Below are 27939 nucleotides of genomic sequence, written 5' to 3'. Positions count from 1 at the left end.
TCTTTGTGCAACATACTTCCCCTCTTTTTCTGCAAGTTGTAATACCGTCATTGCCTCTGAGAAGTGCTGGCTGTTTCAGGCTCCATCCTCCCCTTCATCCCCCGTCACAGGTTCTCTCCCTTCTTCCTTCTCTCCTAGGGAGGTCAGTTAGTGGTTTTCTCTTTTGAACTTCCAAAACAGCTCACACACCCCGTTGCTGTTGCACTTGTGGAGAAACTGCCATCATTTCTTACATTTTTGCCTCCATCCTCATCCCTGCTATGCACAGATTTCTGTTCCCAACCCCTGGCACAATGTCTTCCTGTTATAGGTTTCTAGGTTAATGTTTACCGAATGGAGGAGGGAAGGGAAAAGAAAAGTTCTGCTTCTTATTTCCATGTTTACCATCCTGATAGAGGTCCTATTTCTGGTATTCAACAATGAAAAACCAAATTACCTTTCACTCTGTGTCTCTAGAGATGGATTAACAGTGATTTTTTTTTTCCCTTGTGATTTATCTTGGAGATTCCATTTAGTGACTGAATATTTGTTATTTTTCTTCTGGTATGTCTGAACGATGGAGAATATTTCTTGGCACCCATTTAACAAGACACGGTCAAAAAAGATTTATTTTCTAACAACTGTTTCCCCTTCAGATAATGGCAAATTACATAAAACATTTCTAGGTCAACCAAGGCAACTGAGAAATTTTGACTTTGACCACGGCTGAAGCAATTTGCTGTGGAGATGGCTGGAGGCACACAGCGGTTCCTGAAGCCAGTTGGGGGGCTGTAATTGATTTCAGATGTGCTCTGAATAACACTGAAGATAAACGTCCCAGAGGTAGATTATTGGAGTGCTCTTTAGCTGTTTCTAATAAAATTTTCTTTAAAATTCCAAGAGTTTTCTTTTTTTTCTACAGATGCATATAATAATTCTAGCATGAACTCATGGGCCTGGATGAAAACTACACGTTTGTTAATAATTTTTCACTTCCCCCTAATTATGAAAGGAATTCATGGTCTTGGAAGAAGAATTGAAAGTTACAGATAACTATGAAGAATGAAATAGAAAGCATCACTGGATACTTACACATATAGGTTTATCTGGTTGAGATCATACAGAATGTAGTTTTGTATCTTAATTTTTATGTGATATTATTTCCTGAGCTTTTGCTCTCATCATTACAAATATTTCAAAGTATAAATTCAGTAGACTTGTAATATGGTGTAGCGGGTTTTTTTCCCCCAGAATTTTCCATGCAGTCTTCAGGATTCATAGAGGTGTCTTGGGGCGACCACAGGGCCTGGGGGAAGCAGGAACTGGAGGGAGGCCTTTGAGACTAGGCTTCCCTTATATTTTTCAAACAGAGCAGCTTCACATTTAACTAATATGTGTATTGGGCTCCTGCACAAAGTTCTCCTTGAGGAAGGATCCCCAAGCTATCAAAGTCTGAAATCAATTACCGATGAGCCATAATTTATTTAATCATTTCACGTTTGTTGCATATCCAGTTTTCCCATAGTTTAAGTAATATCATGGACAACTTTTAAATTATATGATATAAATGTAATATGTGAAATACAAACATGTAGATAAGTATATGTAATATATATTGTAAGTTTATAAAATATATAAATATCTAATTATATCTTTAGGAAGTATATAGAAATACAGATGCAGATACTGGGTCAAACAGAGGTGCTGTTCTAATGTGCTCTAGATAAATGTGGCTTGGAGGATAGTTGTGCAACTTCAATTCCTAACAGCAGGACCTGTTCAGTTCCTGCAAAAGGACCTGTCTCATAGCACACAACGTACCCTTTCTTCGTGTTACTTTCTGTTTGCTGGTTAAAAAAGTAACACGTCACTGTTACTTTAATAAGCAGCTGTTTTGTGAGGATGAGGGTAAACTTTTATTCACGTAACTGTAAGTGATATTTTCTTGCATAAATTTTCTTTGCTAGTATTTCTGTTGGAGGATTAGTGTTTTCCCAGTGGATTTTAAGATTTATAAGTATGCTTTGTCTATTAAGGGTATTAGCCTTTTTCTTTTCCTTATTTGTGGCTGCTTTTCCAATTTGTCACGTAAGTGTTACGATTTTTAAAATATCATTTAACATATTTTATAGCATCTAATTTATCAATTACTCACTTTATGATTCTTTCCATGGCTTTTAAGTTTGGAAAATCTCTTTCTGTTTCCTTAGACATCCACCTATAATTTCTGATAGTCCAATCATTTCATTTTAAAATTAACGTTAATTCACAAGAGTTCATTTGGGATTAAGATATGTTTTGTTTTTAATTTACAATAGCTAATCTTTATCTCACTTTAAAAAGTAGTTCATACCGCCTTATTAGGTTATTAATATGTGAGAATGCAACTGATTTTAAATATTGACCTTTTCTACAGCAGCTTAGCTAAACTGTATTGTTTGCTCTGGTAGTTTGTTTAAAGAGTTTTTTGACGTTTCTAAATGTTAAGAAATATCACCAGGAAATAATTATTGTTTTTTTTTCCCACCTCTCCAACCTGTAGGCCACTTATCTTTTCTTCTTGCCTTACTCATCTTGGCTAGGGCGTCTGGTGCAGTGTTGAATAGAAGTATTGATGGTGGGTACCCTTATCACAACCCTGTCTTCAAAGGGGGTGCTCCGGCTTCGCACCATTCTGGGTGGTGGTTGTAGGATTTCCATAGATTATCTTTATCAGGTTAAGGAAGTTCATTTTTATTTTTGTTTGCTAAGTGTTCTTTAAAATCATGAATTATTCTTGAATGCTAGAAAATCATTTCCTTCTTCTAGTGGAATGTTCATTTCTTTCCTTTTATTTTGTTAAAGTGGCTGAATTCCACCACTTAGGTTTTCAGATGTGAATCCATTAAGAAACTGGATATAAATGTATGATTTATTTTATACATTGCTGGATTCAATTTGATAATATTTTATTTAGGTACTTTTTAATGTATGTTTTGAAACAAGACTAGATTAATCTCCTTTCTTACAGTGCTTCAGTGTGCTTTTGGACTCAAGGTTATATAAACGTTCTAAAATGAGTTGGGGACATCCCTTATTTTTCTGTTCTCTAGAGGAGAATATTTGGTAGAATAAGTCTGCAAAAATCAGCTGGGCCTGGCTGTGCATACGTGACTCATAATAACAACAAAGTTTATTCTGGTAGGCTGTCTGCAGAGGTGGACATGAGCAGTGGGACAAGAGGATCCCATCCTTGTCTGCACATAAAACTCTGTTTGCCTTTTCTGGAACCTGGGCTGATGTGACTTGCTTTGGCCAATAGAATGCAGCTGGCACTGTGCCATGCTAGCTGTGGGCCTTGGGAGGCTGGGCACCTTCTGTTTTGGTTCTCTTGTGGTGAGTTACCTTTAAAGAAGTTCAGACTAGGTGACTGAATGATGAAAGGAGAGAGAAAGAGAGGGAGAGAAAAAGAGAGAGAGAGAGAGAGAGAGGGAAATCCTTCCAGCCAGGCCTTATCCAAATCTGCCACCCCAGCTAAGGCACCAGACACGTGACCAAAACAATCTTGGAACCTCCAGCCCCAGCCGAGCTGCTGTAGTCAACACCATGTGAGGTAGAATAAGCTGTCTGTTCTGAGCCTTATGAAAATTTCAGTCAGGAAAAGCAATAAATGATTTTTGTACTAAATTCTAATGTGTACTTGGGTCTGTTTCTCTTCTTAGTTAGTGTTTTAGTCATTTAGTCTATTATTTAGTATTAGATGGATAGCATCTTTCTTTTCCCTACTCATCTCTCATGTTGCTCTTGATACTGTTTGATTGCACACGTGCATCCGGTAGTGCAATTCCCCCTTCTGAGTCTTGTTTTTCAAAATACTGTAGCTATTGCCGTCTGTTTTTTCTTTCAGGTACATGTCAGAATATTTTTGTCAGTTTCCTAAACCCCTTGGAATTTTCATTAGCGCTGCATTAAATTTATGAATTATTTTGGGAAGAATATTTGCCTGGTTATCTTTACAACCTAGGTCATGATTTCTCTTTTCGTATCTTCAGATATTTTTACACTCTTTAGTGATTTTTTAGTCTTTACATATTTTGTTTACTCCTTGATTCACTCATTCAGTATAATTACTAACTCAGAGGGCACATTTCTTATTAAACTCAAATTTGCAGCCCCTGCTAGCAAGTGTACAGGACTTTCCAGAATGTGCTTTGTGTAATGACCCTGTCACTTATTATTTGATTTTCTACTTTACAATCTCTTGCTATTTAGTTTTGTTTTATTGTGGTTCTGATGTATCAGGGCCACCTGGAGTCACCCCGCGCATACTAATGGCCGGACTTTTCTATCTCCTGCTTGTTTGGTCATTGGATGCCAGCCTCCTTGAGAAGGGTATGACCTCGGACAAAGTGGTCCTAGGCAGATGAGGCTGACCGTGAAGTTACTGTCAGCTGGAGGCTCAATGCTGCCCACATTCCTCTTAGCTGAGCAGCAAGTCCATTCTTGAAGGGGGACCTGGGCATTGGATTGCTGTGTTCACCACAGCCCAGTGCTGAGAGACTTGGGAAAGTCACGTCCTTGGCCCTGCCAGTGAGGGTGGACGAGATGGTTCTAATATCTGCTGCTTCTCGCGGTGCTGAATTCTCTGTGTTTTTCTCCACTGCAGCTTTCCCTCTTTTCCCTGATGGGTGTTTATTTAACTTGCTTGAAAGTCACTGGAGAAGCTTGACTTCCAGCTTTGATGTAAAGAGTGACGGCCAGACCCTCAGCGTGTAGCTGTTCACACATAAGCCACAGCGACTCACAGCCCTGAACAGAGTGAGGGGCCTCATCTCTGGCTCTGGAAGGAGATCCCCAATTAAATGGGGCTGATGGCTTTCCCTTTAATTGAAACCTCTTGGTGGGCCACTGCCATGGTTTGCAGTTTAATCAAATTCAGCTGATGCCATCATTTTTAAGAAGTCCATCTATAAGCAAAAAAAAAAAATTATTTTTCTCTTTCTACATTACCTCTTTCTCTAATCGTGTCAGTTAAGTTCTCCTTAGGACCATTATGGAGTGAAAGCGAGACAAATTTAGAAATGGAGAGGAAACTAGCAGATTTTTATTAAAATAAAAATCAATATATTTAATAAAAATTAAAATCATTTTTATTAAAATTTTTTTAATTTAAAAACTTTTTTAAATTAAAATAAATTATGTAAACAAAGATATATGCATTGAATTTCCAAAGAAATATAAAAATCTATTTACAATTAGGTATTCTCAGCAACTAGTTTAAAACAGTGATCTGTGATCAAGATGTTTTGAATATTCCCAGGTCATGGCAACTGTTTATTTGAACAATGCCTACTTTGATTCAGTGGTACTAAGTTTGCTTTTAAAACTTAGTGTATGGTATGCAGGCCCCAGTATTCCATTAGGATGTTACCAGTATATAAAACTAAATTTAAAAAGACATTAAAATAAAATACTAAATTAAAAAAAACGTTAAAATAAAATACAGTGAAGTAAAGCCCCTAGAAATTATGGATAATAGGAGACCACGTTCCAGAGACCGGAAGGAAGTCCCTCCAGCTGCAAGGACTCAGCAGTTGGGTAGAAACTAAGACATCAGGACCTCTGTGCTCCCCTAAACACCCCTAGAACATGGCAGGTGGGAAAATAAGGCAGAGATGTTGACTCATCTCCACTCTCTGGCCTTAGCTCTGAGAGACAGAAAGTTCACTGGCTAGAAAAAGGTCAGCCTCCCTTTCCCACCTCATATATATGCATTTTTGGTAAAGGTGCCAGATACAGCTCTCTATCAAATTCCTAGTCCCCATCAAGTGTCCTCTTTTTGTCGCTCCTGGCAGCAACCTGCCGTTGCACAAACTAACGGGGAGGAGTCCATGGATGTGTTCTTTCCCAAGGTGTGCGTTTACTTCAGCAGAGAGGTAATCTGTCAAGGAGAAAATGGAAAGGAAGTGGAGGGTGCAAGGGGCTCTCATGGTGGTAACCGTGAGCAAGCTAAAACCCCGGCATTCAGTCACCTACCGTGGCAGCTTTCTCTTTAATTGCAGCCTCGCCATAGACCACCGCCACTGTGCCATCTTCCTACAACGTTCTTGCGGCTTGCAGATTTCCTGTGCTTGACTGCTATGCCGTAATGATGACGATACTTTCTCTTTTTGTGAAATCCCTGATCGCTTGTCTCCATTTACTCTACAAGTGACATGATACTAGGAAAGACTTTAATGGTCCAACTTTGGAGCCACTAGAAGGCTGTGCACATCAGTGGGTCTGAGATGGAGATCTGGTCAGCATGCAAATGAATGGAAGGGTAGGTGAAAGTAGGTTCCCAGTAGATGTCTCTTTGTTTAAGGATGGAAAACAATAAAATAACCTGAGGCTTGTGAAGTATTCTTAAATTTGCATTTTTGTGCCATTATAATGTAAGTATTTTTAAATGCTATGAGACATATTGTCATGGCTGTATGTTACACTGAGCGGGAGTACTAACATTTTCTTACTCTCCTATTCTCAGATACTGGTATTATTTTTCACTAATATAGGTGAAGATTTGACAACCAAGTCTGTGATCAAGATTCTACTGTAATGAGATTTTTTTGTTAGGAGGGAATCCTAGAACTGAGATTATTGGGCAATGACTATTTTTAAATGATTTACTACATATTATCTAAAATACTGTGAATAATTTTAGAATAATATTCTAAAATACTGTAGCACTTTTCATGACCACCACCGCCGACGTATGAATGTGCTTGTCTTCCTGCCAGTGATGGGCTCTTGTGTTTGTTTTCCTTTAATAACATAATTGGTGAAACTTTATATATTATTTATCCACTTCCTTAATGGATAGGGAGGTTGAACACTGACAATTATCGGAAACAATGATGACTGTACTCTGTCTTTTTGTGAAATCTCTGGCCACTTATTTCCACTTACTCTGCTTGTAACATGGTACCAGGAAAATTTTTAATGGTCCATTTTTTTAATTCAGGTAAAGAGGGGAAGACAGTTTTGTGCCGGCTGAGTGATAGGTCATGTCCCGAAATTAAACCATGAAAGCTGTAACATTCTAAGTATTTTTGAATGCCTATTTTTATAACTTAAATATCTGAACATTAATAACTGTAATAATATTTTTAATGACAGTTGCTATTTACTGTTATTTTTTCCCTTGTGTTTTAAGTATTAAATTAAAAAAATTGTTTTAAGGTAAGAACTTTGTTTTGTTTTGTGACTGGACAGAGCTAGAATTCAAATCCAACACTTAAGACTCCAAAGCGCGGGATTCTGGTCTTCTGGTGTGATGCTTTCTCACGTTCACATCTGCAAGTCCTTTTCAGAGACCTTTCCCTCTTTGTTTGGCTCTCAGCATTCTGTACATTTTAGCTAGTTTTCTTTTGAAAACAATACTTTTAAAGAACAGACATATGATCTTAAAAGCAATCACTATCCTAGCAAAACTAATAATTTTTGCTGGGTCAGTAGTAAAAAAAAAATGATTATAATGACAGTAATAGGTAATATTTGCAAGATAATTCCATATTTTGTAAACTGTTTTCACATATCCATATTTGCAACGTATTGGGAGATAAAAATGGAAACATGAAACGGCATGTATCTCTGATCCTATTTGGTTATAAATATGTCTGTCTTCACAAATACATGCAAATATATGCATAGTCAAGATAAGTGTATATTCCAGAATGCACACTGGGTATGTGTTTATGAGCAAATTTTTACTTTTTAAGGTGTCTTTTTAAAACTTGTAATATTTATGTATTCTTTTCATAATCATTTTTATATTTTTAAAACCACCTAAAAAGAATTAAAGGCAAACACCAGATTTAAACGTTTTTGAAATGGTAATATATGTAATATATAAAGAACCTATGTAATTTTATCATAAACAGGCAACCTGTAGTGGAACGGTTAAAAATCATGACATTTGATCCTCATAATAATCTAAAGTGGACAGGACAGATTTTTTGATTTCAATAGATGAAGAAACTATAGTTTAGAAAAGTTCAAGTTATTTTCCCAAACTCAAACAATTAATAGTTTACAAGTCAGCAGTAACATTAAAATTTTCTGAATATGAACAGGCAGCTGTAGACTCATAAGCCAATTAATATTTCATTTTTAAGGACAAACATTGCCAAATAAAGCAGCTGCGGTCCCTTGTAAGCAGAAAATTGAGGAGCAAAATAAAATGCCTTGGAGAAAACAAAGTCAGAAGTTGGAAAAAACTTGGTGACAGGAACCCCCCCAGGTTGCTATCTGCCGATGGGCGTGCTCTTGCGCAGTGGAGCCAGTGGAGTGAGGACACCCTGAGAATCTAGGGGTGTGGTACCCGTGGAGAGAACAATTCCAGCTGGCCTCCGGCCTCCCACGCTGGAGGGCCGATCCTTACTGGCCAGGCTCCAAATTACCCGGAGAGGCACTATCCACAACCGTGCTAGTGTGTCAGCTTCAGAGCCAGACTTTCTCCTGACTCACGTAAACACAGCCCACATGTGCCGCTCCACGGCCAAGTCTCCACTCCCTACTCACAATTCTCTGTTGAAATTATTTCAAATCCAGTTGCTTAAAATGGCTTACTCTGCTTTAGACTTTCACTAATCTCCTGCAGTTAGGTAGCAGCTCTCCTAAGCAGCAGTCATCCTTAGAGCATTCCTGTTCTAGGACAGAGTGGCACTAGGGTGGACCAGGTCAGCCCCTGGGGCTTCCTCACATTCCGATACGTTGTGTCGGAGGGGCAGTTGGACCTACGTCCCGTCTTCGCCAGTATCCAGAGAAGAACTGTCCAGTCACAAAGTAGATCCAAATATACATGAGGATCTCGGTTTAGATACACGAGTGTGGAATCCAGGAGGTGAACCGGGGGAGGCTTAGATCTAATGCCAGCATTGGGAGTGGGGACAGGGAGATGCTGATTCTTTTTTGAAACTTTGCAGTCTTGGCTGAGAAGGGGAGCAAAAACAGAATCTACGAAATTTTGGTGGAGATTTTAGGACAGTCACAGAGTTGGAGTGACAAAACAGCATCGATGGGAGCGAAAACCAGAGTGGTGGTAGAGCAAATGGTACAGTATCTAGTGTCCTGTTAGTGACAGAAAATTGTAAGTACACTAGTGCTTGTTTTTTTGTGTGGTTTTGTTTGGTTTTTTGGCTGTTCAACCATGCCATTTCCTTTTCATAATAGCACCTGGATTTCCATTTGGAAATAATCTTTTTTCCATTAAGTACAGTCTAATGGTCAAGGAAGGCCAGTTGGAAATTCTCTGCCTGAAATTTTAACTATGAGCAGAATGATGAAAGGCTGTTCATTATTGGAATTAATTCATTATGCCATCAGTTCCTGGGGAAAACACATACTTTCTGCTACCTAAACTCTCCGGAGCAGTTTATTTTCTGTATGTCGCATGCTTGGTTTCCAAGCCTTCCTTCAATCCTGCGAGCTTCCCTGTATCCTTCTAATACATTACCCATTTGCTTTAGTCCATATATGGTGACCACAAGCAACGTACTAATACTCAAAGAGTCCAGATTAGGTACAGTAATTAAAGTTGAGCCTTATGATGTTCACAGTACTGGTAGACACTGAAATGATACAGGCAGTTCTGTTTTTGAGAGGAGAATGGAGCTGTGATTCTCCAGAATTAAAATGATCAGGGTGAAGGAGGTTTTTGGAGGCAGATACAGCAAGGTAGTGTATCTACGTTATAATGCTCAGATTCTTTTTGTGAGTTGATTTCATTTTCTCCCTCCAGTATTTTATTACGAAAATTTTCAAAGATAGATTGTGATCACCCCATCTGTCTACATTCTGTTACAAACATTTTGCCCTACTCGTTTTGTTACATATCTATCTATCCATCCCCTGAAGCATCTGTTAATCTATCTTACTTCTGATGATGCAATTCAAAGTCCATTGCTGACCTCAGTATACTGACATCAGTATATTGGGTCATGTATATGCCAACAAAAGTTGGGCTGAATATTAATTTATAGTTTTTCTTTTGATGTAAAATCTACATACATGAAATTCACAAGTCTTAGGCATTAATTTCCTGAGTTTTAACAAATGCATACACTTGTATAATGCAAACTCCTATTAATATATAGTACACTGCCTTCATTCCAGAAAGTTCCCTTGCGCCTCCTCCTAGACAATCCTTGCTCCTGTTCCCACCATGCCCCCGGCGCCTTCCAAAGTCAGCCTCTCTGATGTTTTATCATGGAGCTGATTTCCTGTCATTGGGAAACAGGTGAGCCAATAAGACAGCTGCTTGGCTCTCTAGTCATAAGGGTTCTAAACCATCACTGGAAACATAACTACATACAGAAAATTGTGTTTAGCATGGGGAGAGTTCTGTAGGTGACTGAAGTGTGCTTTGCCTAGATGAGCACTCGGGGTGGGGGGAATCGGCTTCTAAGACGCAAACTCTTGTCACAGTCCCTGGTCTCTGGTTCCAGGACGGTGCAGGAGAGGCTGAGGACTTCCTGACCCAGCGTTCAGTTGGTTTGTCCTTTAAGTAAACATTGCATATATGCCTAAGTAACATTCATTTGAAGGCATGCAAATGGTTAGCTACCTGTCGTGTCAAATTATCTTTACGAGTCCTCAGATGTCTCTGGGCCTGAAAAGAAAGGAGAACGTGTGCTGAATAGTGTAGAGCAATTCGGTATATGCCACGTAAATTACCACGGAGACACACACTAAGCTTAACTCTTGCCCATTTCCTACAGAACGCTTGGCTGAGAAGATGGCAAAGAGGGAGGAAGAGAGGGCGGAGTTTTAAATTCACAGATGGTAGGCTCCGGACAGTAGGAAGGGATGGACTGGAGTCTGGTGGAGACAGAATTGCCTTCCTTTTCTCTGCTCTTTCTTCCAGAGCAGGCTTCGTGACGTTCTCTGGTTGTCATAATTGGTGAAACTCCAGATTCTGATGTTTTCTGACTATTTCTTTACTGTTATTTCCTGCCATTGAGAGAGGGGTGATCTGAGCACTTAGCATAATTCAGTTTTAAGTTTGTCCCCACGGGGACAGATGAGTTCCTTAGTTCTTGCAAAGGATTATCTTTCCCTGGAAATTAAAATGAATGTAGTTCAGTTATCACCTCTCATGCATTAGAATGGTCATTATCAAAGGCAAGAGATAACCAGTGTTGGCAAGGGTGTGGATAAAAGGGAGCCCTTCAGCACTGTTGGTGGAAGGTAAACTGGTACAGCCATTCTGGAAAACAGTCTGAAGTTCCTCAAAAAATTAAAAACAGAGCCACCATTCCCTCATTTGATCTACCATATCATCCAGGAATCCCACTCCTGGGTATATGTCTGAAGGAGATGCAATCACCATCTCGAAAAGAGAACTGCACCCCCATATTTGCTGCAGCATTACTCACAGTGGCTCAGATACAGAAACACCCCAAATGTCCTTGGGCAGCTGCATGGATAAAGAAAATGTTTTACATCCGTACAACAGAATGTTATTCATTCTTAAAAAAGAAGGAAATCTTGCCATTTGTGACAACGTGAGTCAACCTGGAGGACATTATGCTAAGTGAAATTAATCAGATGGCAAAAGACAGATACTGTATAGTATCACTTATATGTGGAATCTAAAAAAAAAAAAAGCCAATTTCATAGAAACAGGGACTAGCATAGTGGTTGCCAGGGCCAAGGGTAGAGGGAAGCAAAAGGTAGGTCAAGGGGTGCAAACTTACAGCTATCAAATGAGTAAGTTCTGAGGATCTAATGTACAGTATGATAACTATAGTTAACAGTACAGTATTGTACACTGGAAATTTGCTGAGAGTATGTCTTAACCATTCTCAGACACACACACACACAAGTTAACTATGTGAGGTAATAGATGTGTTCATCATCTTGATCTTGGTAATCATTTCACAATGTCAAATCCCAATGTTGAATCATCATGTACACTTTAAATAGATACAATTGTATTTGTCAATTATTCTTTAATAAAGTTGGAAGAAAAAAATAAAATGGAGATAATACTTAAAAATGTATATGTAGTTGCTCAATATTAGAGCACCATTCTTTTTCTTCTTGAGGTTTGTCATTGACCTATAGGAGCATCCTCTTTTTGGTGACCCTCCTTAAAAACTTTCAATATGGCTGAATCCAGATGAAGACAGGAATCTGTGGGTGACGGGCCATCGCACAGCCCTCATCAGCTTGAGGTTTTTTAATTATGATCCAAAAAACCATGGAAGCAAACAGATGTCATATATATTTTCACATACAGTTTTTCTTATCAAAGTAATAACACTGTTCCCCAAAAAAGTAGGGAAAAAATCATGATTTCTCCCCTTGATAATTGCTTTTGACATTTTGTCACGTTAGCTCTCAGTATGTTTTATAAATATAACGTAGGCTCATTATATTTGTATATTTTATATATATTTTACCTTTATTATTCAGTCATAAGACGTTAAATTAGAAATTAAAATTAAATTCAGAAAATTATTTTCTAAGGGCTCCAACGTACATCGCTGAGTTAACTTACGATGGGATGTTTAATGATTTTCCCACTGCTGGTCATCTCAGGTTGTCTCTATATTGGGCTGGTGTCAGTAACACTGTGATGGACACTTTTTTTGCAAATATTTCCATGCTTTGGCACTTACGTAGGAGTATGAATGGAAACTACTACTGAGGGCTATTATAATACTGTTCATTGAGGAAGATGGACGCCCCATCCTCAACATATGTAAGAATAGATGGTAAAGAGTAAAGAGAAAAAAAGTAGCTAGTGGAGATGCAGAGTGGTTCCTATCCATTCTGCCAAGAGCTCTTAAGCTACTGGGAGCCTGTTTTGTAGCAAATATACTGCTGCTCTGTTGCAACGTAATATGTTAAATATTTTAATACTTTTAATTGCTTAAAATATTGTTTGCCATTTTGCACTCACGCTGCTGTCTGTTTTACTTATATCTCTAATTTTATGTGATTCCAGAACTTTTATGCTCATGGTATAGATAATATATATGTTCCCTGACCATTATTCATTGGTGTTCTCTCTATCCATGAATCAATACTTTTTGCTTTTCATGTAGAGTTTTAAGGTGTTTTTGGTAACTCAAATTTAGTTTTCTTTTTACCTTTTTTTGGGCCTTCCCCTATATTTGTAAATTATTATTTCAAGATGTTTTCATGATGTAGAATTTGTCGGCTTAATTACACAAAATGTTTTGTGGCTCTTTGTTTGCATTACCATATATGAAGATGCCACATTTACTGTGCCTTCATCTATATTCAGTATTTTTTTTAAAAGAAGTTATTAATATCATGCATTTTGAAATAGAGCTTGAGAAAAGTAATCATAGTGCTGTGCAGCAGGAAGGCAGAAAAGCATCTGGAAAAGCAGTTTCTGTCTCATTGACTGCCTATTAAGAGAATTTATTGGTCTGTAACCCAGAGGTTGCTGACCTCTGCAGTTGTCAAAAGTAGCACTTCCCTTTAATTCTAAATGAAAGGATCTGAACCCTCATTATGTTTGACCACAGGAAAGTTAGGCTTTTCCCGTTTTCCCCTCCCCAGCATCTCTGGGGCTCCCTATAGAGTACTCGAATGTTTCCTAGATCAGTCCTGGATTTCACTGCCTACTTGGACCAGCGACCTTCTTCTGGCCTGCATCTCTGATCTTTGGATAACAATTTTTAATGATTTCTTAACTGACTTCCTAAGGATGCTATAGCTCACCCTGTACAGCTTCAGCCCAAATAGGCCCATCGATGAATACCCAGGGCTCAGCTAAGATCAGGCTGTAACAATTAACCAAACTCTACTAAAAACACCAGATAACCAAAGGAGATTCAGTATAGAAAAGAAAATACTGGGTATTAAATATGAGCACTTCCAGAATTCGTAAGTCAGAACCTCCTCCCCATTCCCAGGACCCTCCAGGGCATCTATCTTGTTTCCCCCACCCTATGACCAAGTTGTAGGAACTGGTTCATGTTCTCCAGATGGAGTTTCTTTGACCTTGTGCCCTGCAAGAGAGCCCAGGGCTATCAATTTCTCCACAACCCAGCAAAGGGAAAAACCCTTCCCTCCCCACCCCCACTCAGGTTTAGCCCTACCTCTCAGTTAAAAACAAACAAAAATCTGTAGGTAACCACCTTTATCGATAATGAAGCCTTCCTAAGTTCCAAAGAGCTGATACTAAAAGACACAGAGGTTGAATTTTTAAAATCATTAAGCGAAACACCATCCACAAAGAAATTGAAAAAAAAAACTATGTAAGTATTGATTCAAAGTTGAAATGTAACTAAGAGTGAATATGAGAGCAATATAATATCAGATAAAATATAACAGTGTTACTCCAAGTATCACCAGTCACAGTCATTGTGATTTGGAGAAAACGCCAAAGAACAAATCTAAAAATAAAATAGTTAAGCAAAAGGTCTGAATTAAAGAAAATTGTGTACAGAATTAAGTGGCTTTAACTATTTCCCATAATAGATAATAAAGAGGTATAACGAGGAAATGAAAAGTTTTCCAAAAAGAAAATATTTAATGATAACTTAAAAAACAGGGGAATCCAATGAATAAAGTTATCAAATATATGAAGTGATTAAAAAATTCACACAAAAGTAGAAGAATCCTGGTATTGACACATGGCTTCTTTAATTCTACAGTTACGTTTGCATGTCTACACTCCAGGGACAACATTTAGCACCAAGGGCACATCAGTGAACAAGACAGACATAGCTCTGGCTTCATGGATTACCGCCTATTATGGGAGATGGATATTTTACAGATTTGCATCCTTAAATAGTTACTGTGATAATTGTAGTATATAAGGTAGGGGCTGCCTACACATGTATAAACCATGAAGTGGGAGACAGCGGCACATTTGAGGAATTCAAAGAAGCCCATGATGACTGAGTACAGAGGAAAGATGGGAAAGAGTGAGTTGCAGAGGGAGAGAGTGTGGCCCTAGGTCATGTGGGGTCTTATGACCATATTAAAGATCTTGACCTTTATTCTAAGAGCAATAGGAAGCCGTTGAAAGGTTTTATGAGGGTTAAAAAAAATATATTAACGACAGGAAACAATCTATCTATCCAACAGAGGGGAGAGGCTTTAGAAATTATTTTATCACCAGAGATAAAATACTTTTCATTACAAAAAATGTTTAATGGGACTTTATGGGACATGAAAAAGGAAGGTAACAAAAGTAAAATTTAATATTAAGTACAGTATCAACTATGTTACTACGTGAACAGAAAAGTTAGCAATGGTGATCTAAGATTGAGGGTTTCAGTGAATCTTATTGCTTTAATATTTTTCTGGGTTTTCCATTGTCTACAGCAAGTGTGCATTTAATATCACAAATGTAGGAAAACACTGTAATAATTTCTGATCCCTTCTGAGTCGGTCACTTACCAATTTATTGGTGGGCTCAATAAAAGTGAATTTAACTGCAAGGAATATTCATTTACGTTTCTTTAACTTAATTTGGGTATGGATGAGCCTAACGTATTGTGGGTATGCGATTCCCACATCTGGTAACTTGGTAACTTGCGCTTTAAGAGTGAACTTGTGTGCAGCAAAGCGTTAACACAGCAGGCCCGAAACTGCCCTCCTTGGAAATGCCTGTTTGCAAAGTAGCCCTTAACCGGCATGTGGAAACTTGGATTTCTGGAAGGTTTCTACCATTCCCAGAACTGATAAGAGCGGCTCTTCTGCTTAGGAAGTTTGTACAAACAGTGTGTTTTTTGCTGAATACCTGCTTTCCTTCTGGGAGTCTGGAATTTTGAAACATGCTAGGTGGAGGGTGCCTGTGCAAACAGCCCCACCGTAGAAATCCTGGGTGCTGAGTTTCCAGTGAGTTTCCCTGGTGGACAGCTTGTTGATTGATTGATTGGTTGGATACCTGTATAATTTTTTTTTATTGAAATATAGTCAGTTTACAATGTTGTGTGAATTTCTGGTGTACAGCACAATGCTTCAGTCATACATGAATACATACATTCATTTTCATATTCTTTTTCACTGTGAGCTACTACAAGATATTGAATATAGTTCCCTGTGCTGTACAGTATGAACTTGTCTATCTGTTTTGTATATACCGGTCAGTATCTGCAAATCTCAAACCCCCATTTTATCCCTTCTCACCCCCTTCCCCCTAGTAACCATAGAAACAATCCCTTTTAAAATAGCACCCAAAGTAATAAAATACCTAGGAATAAATCTAACCAAGGAGATGAGAGACTTATACATGGGGAACTACAAAACATTGATTAAGGAAATTAAAGAAGACTTAAAGAAATGGTAGACAGCATTTTACCTGTGTTGTCACAAGTCCTCGCTGGGGACTTAACTGCCTCCCACGTGACTCCACTGGGAGTGCACTCTTGGAAGCTTTGCATAATTTCCTCTGGCCTTCGCTTTGATTTTGCTTTGATATTTTCCCCGTCATAAGTCATGGCCGTATGACTTTCTGCTGAGTCCTGTGAGTCCTCCCGGTGAATCATCAAACCTGGGAGTGGTCTTGGGGACCCCTGACGCAGTCTTCACCGTGTTGAAACCCTTATCCCAGAATTGTGTTTGCAATTGACTATTAAAAAATCATGGAAATGTAAGGGTTTATGTGAAGAAATATGCTGGCTGCGTCACTGCAATAAAATGTGGTGACATTTTTATATTTGCACATGACAACATAGGGTAGTTAATTAAATTCGTGCTCATTTATGGTGAGTACTGACCTGGTTTGGACACTGATGATTCACAGTGAGAGCACAGTTGTATCTGAAAACAAAAAATTTTAAATAACTTCCAAACAGTATGCAGGTTACCTAAAACCAAATAGTTTCTACTTTATACTCTGTTGTAGTTTCTTATTTTGCTCAAAGTTATTAGAATTCAACACAGTACATAGTTTTAGCTTCAAACTTCATGCATATGTATGTATGTGTGTGTGTGTATGTAAAGTCCTGCTTTGCTTCACTTAACAGTATGAATGAATATTATTATGAATATTTTCAAGTCTAAATGTATCCTCCTGGAGCAAAATCTCATTTGCCACAGAGTTCTATCTTATGGATGTTCTACATAATCAACTAGTCTTATCTTATGATACATTTAGGCAGTTCCTCATTTTTAGTATTTAAACAATACTGCTATTAACATCCTTGATCCACAGTTTTGAAGGATTATATTTTAAAAGAATTATGGAAATGTGTAACTTTAAAAGATACAAAGATATCAAACATTTAAATACATGAAAAATGCAAGATTAGATTCTAAAAAAATAATTGAATATTTACATAATCTTGGAGGAAGACTTTTAAAACATGGTTTCAAATAATGGCAGAAACTACAGTAAAATATTTGTTAGCTTTGCATAGGAAAGAGAAACATTTGCTGCAAAAGTAAAAAATCATAGGTTAAAAGACAGCAAACTGAAGACAAATAGAGAAACAAAGAAACAGAAAACTACTTGCAACCCGCATAACAGATTAAAAATAACAGTGATAACTAGCATGTTTCTTAGGAAAAAATAAATGCAACAATTGATAGATGAGAATCAGTAAGGAATTTGCAAGGGTCAAGAAAAATATGAGAGTTTTCAACTTCATTATGGAAGATAATAAAATGCAAATTAAAATAACACAAATCTATTTATTATACCTTGTCAGACTGAGTGCAATGAAGTATTATAAGACCCAGTGTGAACATGGATACAGTGAAAAACTCATACCCCTGGTGGGAGTGTAAACTAGCATAATATTTGGCATATGCTAGACCCCCCAAATATTTGTTAACTGAATAAAAGTGCATGAAAGCAAGCTTCTAGGGCTGATTATTAAAAAAATGGTGGGCATGTAGGCAACATTGTTCATGAGAAGGTAACTTGGGTTTTGTTGCATATTAATTCCATTCTCTTATTTTGACAGGGAGCCAGGCTGGTGGATGAAATGAATCAATAAACATTGCAACTTCTTGCCTTCAGCAGGGTGTATGACATGACCTCTCCGATGTGCTTATCACCAAGAAAGAGAAATGCAATCTTAGGTAAATCTCCAGGTGAGTTCTGTGGATGCGACGTTTAATTGCCAGTTGTCGGACCTCATTCTAGATCTGTTGAATCAGAATCCCCAGAGATGAGTCCAGGGAATTTACAGGCTACCCAGGTGACTCTTAAATGTAGTAAGGTCTGAGCGCCTTTGGGCTAGATGCCAGAAACACAATGGGAACTAATTAATGCATATGGAGAATTTCGTATTTTCTGCAGTCTGTGTACCCCAAGATGTCCTGACAGTCACTTTCCTCAGTGACTCAGATGATGATCTAGGATTGTTCCTTACAAATTTCAGATATCACAGAGCTGGCGGAGTTCATGAATACCTTGAATGGTTGCATCAAATGCAAAGGACTGGGACAACTACATCGAGATGAAATTTGATGGAATTAAAGGTAAGGTTACATGGTCTATTCCAAATATTGCTGCACAAGGGACAAAAGGATAGTTCTGGCTTAGCAGCACTGATTGTGAGCAACTCACAGAGTGTCAGTCACTAGTCTTTAACTTACTATCAGTCAGATTTGTGAATTAGCTGCCCCAGAGGGCTGATATGATTAGGATGAATGAATGTAAATGAAGTAACCAGATTAAACAACAAAATGAACCTTAATTTTGTGCCAATCAGTCCACATCAGATATATTCAGGTTAGCTGCCAAACCCTAGGGAGGCTATTCATAAATTAACCTATATTCAGGGAAAATCAACAAGTCTGAAAAAGGGACTTGAAATTATGCAGATGAAGATATATTGAAAGAACAGGGATTTTTGGCTTGAAATAGAATAAACTAGCATTGGAGAAGGGGATGCATAATTTTAATTTACTTTTTATTTTGCTTTTTTGTTTGATTTATTGTTTTGTTCTTTAAAAGTAGTGTATTTGCATTGTTTTAAAAATTAAAATTTGAAACATACCTCACTGAATATGCTTTTAAACATTGTAGCAGTTCAACACACAAACCCTAACATCCAGGAGAAGTAATTCAATAACCTCAACCAGCTTAAGTTTTAAAATATTTTCCAGGTTTTTTTTCCTTATGATTTCTTCAGGTTTCTGCTCCCAAATGAAATTTACAATCATTTTGCCAAGTGAAAAAAAAGTCCATTAAGATGTTGATTGGACTTGCCCAGAATTTATGGATTCATTTAGGGAGTTTTCCTGTCCCAAATAAGACAGCCATTGTTTTATGTCTTTCTACAGAGTTCTTCAAGTTTTAAAATGGAGGTATAATTCAACTACCATGAAATTTACCCCCATTAAATATACAATTTAGTGGATCCTAAAATATTCGGAGAGTATACAAACATCACCACTATGTAATTTTAGAACATGTCCATCTCTCTGAAAGAAGCTCCTTACCCATTAGCAGTTACTCCCCATTCCCACTCTTCCAAAGCCTTGGCAATGATTAATCTGCTTTCTGTCTCTATGAATTTGCATATGGTAGACATTTCATATAAATGGAAGTGTATAATATGTGGCTTTTTGTATCTGGCTTCTTTCACTTAGCATAATGTTTTCAAGATTCATCCATGTTGAAGCATATATCAGTACTTCATTCTTTTTTAAGGCTGAATAGTATTCCATTATGTGGATAGACCACATTTTGTTTATCCATTCATCAATTGATAGACTTTGGATGATTTCCACTTTTTGGCTATTACGACTAATTCTGCTATGAGCATTGTGTTACAAGTTTTGGGGTGAACATGTATTTTCAATTTTCTTGGTATATACCCAGTGGTGGAATTACTGGGTCATATGGTTATATGGTTACTCTGTGTTTAAATTTTTGAAGAACTGCCAGACTGTTTCCTAAAGTGGCTATACCATTTTACAATCCCACCAACAACATGCAAGGGTTCTAATTTTTCCATATTCTCACCAAAACTTGTTATTGTCTATTTTTTAAAAAACTATAGCCATCCTGTTGGGTGTGAGGTGATAGCTCAACGTGGTTTTCATTTGCATTTCCTGATGGCTAATGATGTTGAGCATATTTCCATGTTCTTATTGGCACATTTGTATGTTTTCTTTGGAGAAACATCTGTTCAAATCCTTTGCCCATTTTTCAGTTGGGTTATTTGTTGAGTTTTATGAGTGCTTTATATACTGTGGATACAAGTCCCTTATCAGGCATATGATTTGCAAATATTTTCTTCTGTTGTGTGAATTTTTTCACTTTCTTCTTACTGTCTATTGAAGCACATGCGTTTTAAATTTGTATAAAGTCCGATGTATCTGTTTTTTTCTTTTGTTGTTTGAGCTTTTGGTGTCTTATCAAAGAAACCTCAGCCTAATTCAAGTTGTGAAGACTTGTGGTATGTTTTCTCCTAAGAGTTTTATAGTTTTAGCTCTTACATTTAGGTCTTTAATCTGTTCGGAGTTAATTATTGATGTGATATGAAGTAGGGGTCTAAATTCATTCTTTCGCATGTGAGTATACAACTGTTGTAGTAATATTTATTGAAAAGTCTATTTTTTCACATTGTATTATCTTGGCACTCATCAAAACTCAATGTATGAGTTTATTTCTAGACTCTCAATTCTGTTTGGTTGATCTGTATGTCTGTCCATATCCAAGTCTTGATTCCCATAGTTGTGTAGTAAGTTTTCAAATTGGAAGTGTGGGTCCTCCAATTTTGTACTTCTTTTACGAGATCGTTTTGACTATTCTGGCTTCTGAGAATTTTCACATAATCAGCTTGTAAATTTCTGCAAAAACAAAGGCAGCTGGGATTTTATTAGGAATTTCATTGACTCTGTAGATCAGTTTGTAGAGAATTTCACACTTAACAAGATTGTTTTTCAATCCATGAACATGGAATGTCTTTCCATTTACTTAGGTCTTTAACTTATTTTAATAATGTGATGTATGTAGTTTTCAGTGGTCAAATCTTGAAATTGTAGTCCTTTTCTTTTAAAAAATGTATTCTGAAGTATTTTATTTATTTTTGATGGTGTTGTAAATGAGTTGCTTTTTGATAAAATAATTCCATTAATCCTCATCCTTTATGCTACTGTTGTCTTATACTCTACTTTTGCATATGAGATAAACCCTATAATGCAATGCCATTATTCTTGCTTTAGATTGTCAGTTGTATTTCATAGAAATTCAGGAAGGAAAAAGTGCTAGTCTTTATATTTACTCAAATATTTACCACTTACAGAATTATTTATTCCTTTGTGTCAACATAACTCTTCCGCTGGTATGCCATTTCCTTCAGCCTAAAGAACTCCCCTTAGTATTTCTTACAGTACAAGTCTACTGGGTACAAATTCTCTTAGCTTTCCTTTTTCTGAAAATGTCTGTATTTCACTCTCATTTTTAGAAGATATGTTCACTGGTTGAAGAATTTTAGGTAGACCTTTTTGTTAGTTTAGCATTTTAAAGAGGCAATTCCCCTGTGACCTGTTTTCCATTGTTTGTGATAGAAAATCGGACATGGTTTTTATCCCCGTTTTTCTGTATTTAAGGTCCTTTTTTCTGCTATAGCTTCTTTAAAAATTTTCTCTTTAGCAGTTTGACTGTAATATACATAGGTTTGATTTTACTTCTGTTTTCGTTTATGCTATTTGGGGTTTGCTGGACTTTTTGGATCTGTAGATTTCTGTTTATCATCAGTTTTAGAAATTTTCAGCCATCATGTCTTTAGATATTTTTGGCCCTTGCTCTCCTTATTCGTAGGATGTGGCTTTTACTTAAGATCATGGTCCTATTCATTAAGACATGTCATTATGGAGTTCTCTACAAGCCTTAACACTGGCTGGCCTGGAAATCGAACATCTCAGCTCCGTGTGACCTCTCCTGTCCCCAGTCACGCTCAATCTTGCATCATCCACTTTTTGCTGGCCTTGCGGCATTTCATCCTATGTGCATATATCTCAGCCTCGTCCAGTAAGCCACTGGGCAGCCCATGCAGATTTCAGGACCTCTCCTCTGTGCAGTTACTTCTCCTCTTGAGCCACAAAGCACAATTTCCTGCTGCTTCAGTAGCTCCAGACTCTGACACCTGCTTCATTAGCTCAGCAAGACTGCAGTACTTTTGGCATTCACCTCCCTGCTTTGCCACCTGGAAACTGTCTGCAGGCAGCAATCTGGGGGAAATGTGAAGTTCATCTCTTTATTTTCCTTCTCCTGAGGATCATGATTCTGCATTGCTTGTGGTTCAATTTGTATATTTTGTCCAATTTTAGAGTTGTTTAGGGTGGCTTAAATACTGTAGAGTATGCCAAAGGTGGCGTCAGATACATCTGGTCTAAATGAGGTTAGCACGTTTAGATGCCCACAGGAACAGCCCAGTAATACTAAAAATAAGTAAGGAGATCTAGATATAACTCCTCTAGCTACTGAGCTGTATGCATTTTTTTTTAAACAAATGTGGGCCAAATAAAACGTCTTAAGTATGCTTTTGGCCTGTTAAAGTTCATGAGCCACTGGCAGCAACCTCTGTTAAACTTTGGGTTTTGGCTTTGCCACCTTAGTCTAAGTGTCAGTTTCCTCATTTGTAAATTTAGAATAGTGACACAATTCACAGGGCTGTTGTAAGCACTGAGTGAAATGAATAGGAACAATACTTGGTACCTAGTGTTCATTCAGTAAATGGAAGCCCATCTTGCAGCTACTTTTATCTGCAGGTTCTGAATCCACCATCATCTCAGCCAAGTGAGCTGAGTCTGGCTACAGGGTGCGTTGACTGCCTTTCTCAAAGAGACACCGAGGCCCGATCTTCCATGCATCTTCCTCCTTTCAGTCAGTCAAAGCATCAGTGAAGCCCCCATCATGCTGGCTGCTTCCTTTGCTCTTGAACTAGCCACTCCACGTGTCCTCCCCTCCAAGATTCTTTTGCTGTTCTCTCTGGAACTGCTGCTCCAAGGCCAGCGACAGCTTCTTCCTATTTTCAGTCTGTTGCCTGAATCCGCCCTCTACTTCCTTGCCTTTCATGAAATCTGGCTCTTTTTCCTGAGAGGACCTGAAACTCTCATAAGTGACTGTGGCTGTTTACTTCCACAAACCCCATATACCTTAGGACCAGAAGGTAGGGCTGGTGTCTTCCTAGCTCACCACGGCCACCTCCATTTCACTACCATCTTATAAAAGCCCTCTCTACTGAGACTTGGTCCATTTAAAATTTATTAGCCTCTATCCCATTGCTTGCCATCACATTACCAACTTCCCCAATGATTTCCCCTGCCAACATCTGAAATATTGGCACCTGCCTAATCTTTCCCATCTCAGTTCCTCCCATCTTTCCTCCCATTACCTATGGATGATGGTGGCATAGATGACTCTTGAGTTCCTTAATCTCCTCATCAGTCGTGATTTCCTCCCCCCGTCCGCTTCTGCCCTGTGCCCTCATATTGCTAGTACTTCTAATTGATCCATTTACAGAATCGCCATTTCATACATCATTATCTGTAACCATAATCTCCTTCTCTGACCGTTGCTTGTTTAATGCTCCTTCTAGAATTTTCTTAATCTTTTCAAAACATGTAATCCAACAACTCTTCTAGTTTCTTCTTCTTTTTTTTTCATTTCCCTCTTTATCTCCAGTTTAGAGTCTAAGGCTCATGATTTCAAAACCACTCCTTCCTGTAGCCCAAATTCCCTTTCACTTCTGTTTTGTTCATCACCTTTGTCTGGCAAAATCCTGAGCCTGGATGAATCCACCTATCTGTTCCTCCCATGTCTGCACCACGTGCTGCAGGAGGAAGTCACACGATGGGTCACAGTGGTTCAGCTGTGCAGTTGTTAAGTTACTCACCATCTCCCCGCAGTGGCCGTGTCAGACCTCTTGCTTTCCTTGCTCCCACTGTGAAGTTTTGGACTAGAGGGGTGCAGCCTGGGCCCCGCATTACGTGAGGTCTAGATAGAGGTTTCTTGTCTAAGGCTAGGGGCAGATGCCCAGCTGCTGCTTATAAACTTGGGAAAATGCGTGGAGATCCTCCAGTCCCAGTTCATACAGGAGCAACATATTCCCAGTGCTCAGTTTTACAGGGTGAACCCAGTTCCCCAAAGGGCACTAAAACCCAGCCCCAAGCTCTGTATCTCGCCTGGGTCCTCTCTTGCTTCCTGACTTTAGTTCCTACCAAACACAGTGGGTTCCTTCTTTTTCCTACTTGAAGATCATCCTCTCTCCTTCTCTGTCTCTGTCGTTTTATTTTTATGTATAATTTTTATGTAGCATTTATATCCATTTGGGATGGGAGGATGTGATTTGTAATGTGTGCATTTTCCTATCTTGACCTAGAAATCTAAACCTCCCTTTCGTAGTAGATGTACCTTTATTTGTAACAGATGTAATTTTATATTTGTTTACGGGGTTATTTGATTAATGTCTGTGTCCCCCATTAGACTCCAAGCTCTGTTAGGGCAGACACCATTGTCTACTTTTGCTTACAATGTGTCCAAGACACAATTCTGGTATTTTATAGACTTTCACTAGTTGATTAAATGAATGCATTATTTTTGATTGTTACGTATGTAACAATGTCTTTCAGCATCCTAGATCATTGCTGTTCTAGTCTGTTCCTCTTACCTCATCAATTCAAAACTTCCCCTCCCCCAAGACTCATGCTGTTTGGATTGCACCATTCTCATCTTCTGTGGGTCAGCTTCAGATTTTACTCCATATTAGTCACTTACATTGTGAAAATACACTGTCATCTTCTGGAACCATCCTTGAATCATTTAGGATGCCTTTGGCTGCAGTGGACAGAAAACCTAGCTTAATTTGCTTTAAAAGAGAAGGGATTTATAACACATAATACAATTTGAGACATAAAGCAGCTGTAGGCATATTCTTCAGGGCTGATTTTGTTATTGAACAATTCCCGTGGTCTCTGACCTCCTGTCTGTACTGGCTTTGTCCTTCGGCTGGTGGCAGGACCGAGGCCCTACAGCATCCAAAGGCGGAAGGGGGTTGGGTGCTTTCCGCGGGCCTCTTGTCTATAGGAATGAAAACCGTTCCCCAAAGGCTTTCCCTCATTCCCCCAAGACTAGGTGGCAGGCCTCGTCCTAAACCAGTCCTTAGCAGTGAGACTGGGTTTCCGTTTTTTTGTTTAGTCTAATCATTGGGATGGATTTGAAGTTGAGGGTGTCAGCCATTTTGATTTCCTTAACTCTATAGTTAAAATTTAATTTTGAATTTGAATTCTGATTGTGCTTCCTGTTCTTTCATTTTTCTCACTTCTTGACCTTCCTTCCACTTCTTCTTGGTCTTTATTGAATCCCATAGTCTGTCAGTACAACTCAATCTTTTTCTAAAACATCAGCTCTCAACTGGCAGCACCGTCTCCCCTTCCTAACCTGACATTCACTTCCACGGGAGTCTTCCGCACACTCAGTTCCTTCGCTACGACTGTGCTTTAGCCATGATGACCAGATCAGTCCTCAGTCAATCCTAGATGACTTCAGCCATCAGCTTTCTGCATTCTTCTTCTCCAGTTGCGAAGCCATTGCTGGAAAAAAATGGCATAGTTCTGCAAGCTTGTGTTACGGCACATTCATAGATGTAAACTCATGGATGCTAAACTGAGTATGGCCCTTACTGCCATGCAGATAAGATGGGCTGTATCCTGAATCTGCAGTTCGCTGGGCTGTGTGACCTGGGGCAACCTCTCTGATTCCCAATTACTTAATCTCCAAAATGAGAACAATAGTACCAACATTCAGAGGTTGCTTTAAAGATTAAGTAAGCAGTGTACGTAAGGCAGAGTGTCCACGGGCTGGCACACAGCACTCAGTTGAGCCTAGCCCTCGTTTCAGTGGCAGATCCTAAACTTTGCTCCTCTCCTTGTACCCTCTACCTTGAATCTGCTTTTCTTCCCCGCTGACCTCTACTCTTAACAACTGTCTTCACTTTATGGAGAACAGAGGCCAACATTTATGGATCCTCTGGTTTCCCTTCATCTCCAAATATGCCGGGAACTGTATTTCATTTTTTACACCCTAAATGGCGAGCACCGGCCTGGCAGATGAAACTATCCAGTGTTTGTTCCACTGAATTTAACATGCCCTCATTTTTTATTTGTTTAAGGTTCATTCCATGAAATTAAGGAAAGATAAGGAAGGGGCAAGAATCACAATGCAATCATTTGGAAATTAGGCTAAATATTTGCCTGTGGTGGTTGGTGAAAAATAAATCCTCTGGTATTCGAAATCTGCCTGAAGGAGACTTGGGAGTCAGGAGATGCCTCAATGAAAGGACTCATTTTGCTCTGATAATTAGCAACATAAACAAAAAACAGATGAAGAAGCTGGCTTTATTTGTAAATAACCATTTATGGTCCAAATAATTTCCCCTCTGTGACAGCGACTTCCTTGCTCAATATTGCAACATCTCTCAAATATAAACAGTGAAACCAAATGGCTACAGACAATGATCAATGTGTTTTATGATAGCAATACGGAGGGAGAACAAACATTCCTCTACTGATTAAACACAGCCAACCAAACAAAGTCATTTTAACCTTTCTTGTGTCAGGATTGGAATATAATAAACATGTTTTCCAACATATACCCAAACGGAACTTCCGGGGCTAATTCTGCTGTTAAATTAAATTTCTTTTCCCGAAGTAAGCTTGGATTTAGAAGAGAACATTAGAATAATGTTATTTTCTTGAGGATATTTATTCTAGTAGATAAGTGTTTGAAGCTAAGATCTTGGTATAGAAATCTGAGATATTGAATTTTAGGAAAGGAAGCTTGTGGATTCAGACTCCTTTGAAAAGGCATTTTCTCAGCAACATTTTTTCCCCACTTGAGACGATCCATTTCATTTGTGTTCTCCCCGTGTTGGGTAGGTATATAGACTTTCATAAACCACTGGTCTTCATGGTGTTTGAGAAGGGAAGATGCCTTGGTAATTTCTGAAATGTGAGTACGTTGGCAAAGTGAAATTAAACTGGTTGTGAGTCCAATGCCCAGCATTTAGGAATTCAGGTAATTTACAGGTTATCTGCCTCCCACACAGATCTCATGTGCAAATGCAATGACCCATTCCCACAATTGCTTATGTAGGGTTTTCTGCTTTTATAGTAGAAAACTAACCCACTTGGCCCCCAGTTTCTTTTCTTTGGCTCTTCTGTATTCAGTCAATATATATATGTTTCTTTTTCTTTTCACTGATTTCTCACGTTTTTCAAAGAGGAACCCCTTGAAGTGGAGATGGGAACACTGGCACAAATCGAATTGACGTTATGTGTCAACATAATGAGTTGTGTTAACTCTGTGTGTTCGTAATGATGATCTGTTAGGAGTCCAAGTAACAGGAACCAAACCCTAGTTAAACGTAAGCAAAGTAGATGGATTGGTTCGAATGATTCTAGGGACTCTCATGAGATTCAAGGGCAGTACGGTGCCACGTTTCAGGAGTAGGCTGAGAAGGAACTGCTCTGTACGTCTGCACATCTTCTTTCTCCCTTTCGCCCCATCCTCTCCCTGCACACCTGCTTCATTCTTTACTTTTACTGACTTACTCAGCATTTCAGACCACATAGCTGGACTGGTGAAACAAAAAAGAGTGGAATTCCTGGACAATGTATTGCGTTGGGTGGTCCATTTCAAGGGTTTGTTGTCCTACTGCAAATCATTATAAAAATAATTTGTAGAAATATCTTCATGTAATACATGCTGCATATTTTAGGTAGATCGTTAGGCCGCATCTGAAAGCAGGGCCTCGCAGGCTTTTTTCTTTAGGCACTTCTATGCTGATTATTCTAACTCCCCACTGTCATCCCCATCATCTACCCTTCTCTGCATTTGTTGTTTACCCTAGAAGCCTGACCTCTGCCCACCTGACTTCCAATTGGGTTTAGCTGATGGAGATCAGAAGGTGGGATGAGAACAAGGTTGGAGTATCTATTCCATGATCCTTCGCTTCAGTGCTGCGCCTTTGGCAATTGCTGTGA

At 38.5% G+C, this 27939-nt stretch overlaps 1 protein-coding gene across 2 annotated transcripts in view; it reads left to right on the top strand.

Moving 5' to 3' along the window:
* The first annotated feature begins 17900 nt into the window (after nt 1-17900).
* The window catches only part of LPAR1 (lysophosphatidic acid receptor 1), a 203486-nt gene continuing 193447 nt past the window's right edge, over nt 17901-27939 (top strand). The window contains exons 1-2 of one of the 2 annotated variants that reach the window (XM_072959899.1): nt 17901-18030; nt 18321-18420. The gene's annotated coding sequence lies outside the window, so the exon portion shown is untranslated. The remainder of the gene's footprint in view (nt 18031-18320; nt 18421-27939) is intronic. The other variant, XM_072959900.1, reaches the window with a different exon arrangement.

Source organism: Vicugna pacos, chromosome 4 (assembly GCF_048564905.1).
Source record: "Vicugna pacos chromosome 4, VicPac4, whole genome shotgun sequence".
In the NCBI taxonomy this organism is placed as follows: Eukaryota; Metazoa; Chordata; class Mammalia; order Artiodactyla; family Camelidae; genus Vicugna; species Vicugna pacos.
The sequence above is the reverse complement of the archived record's forward strand: the minus strand, read 5'-3'. Positions and strand labels throughout refer to the sequence as shown.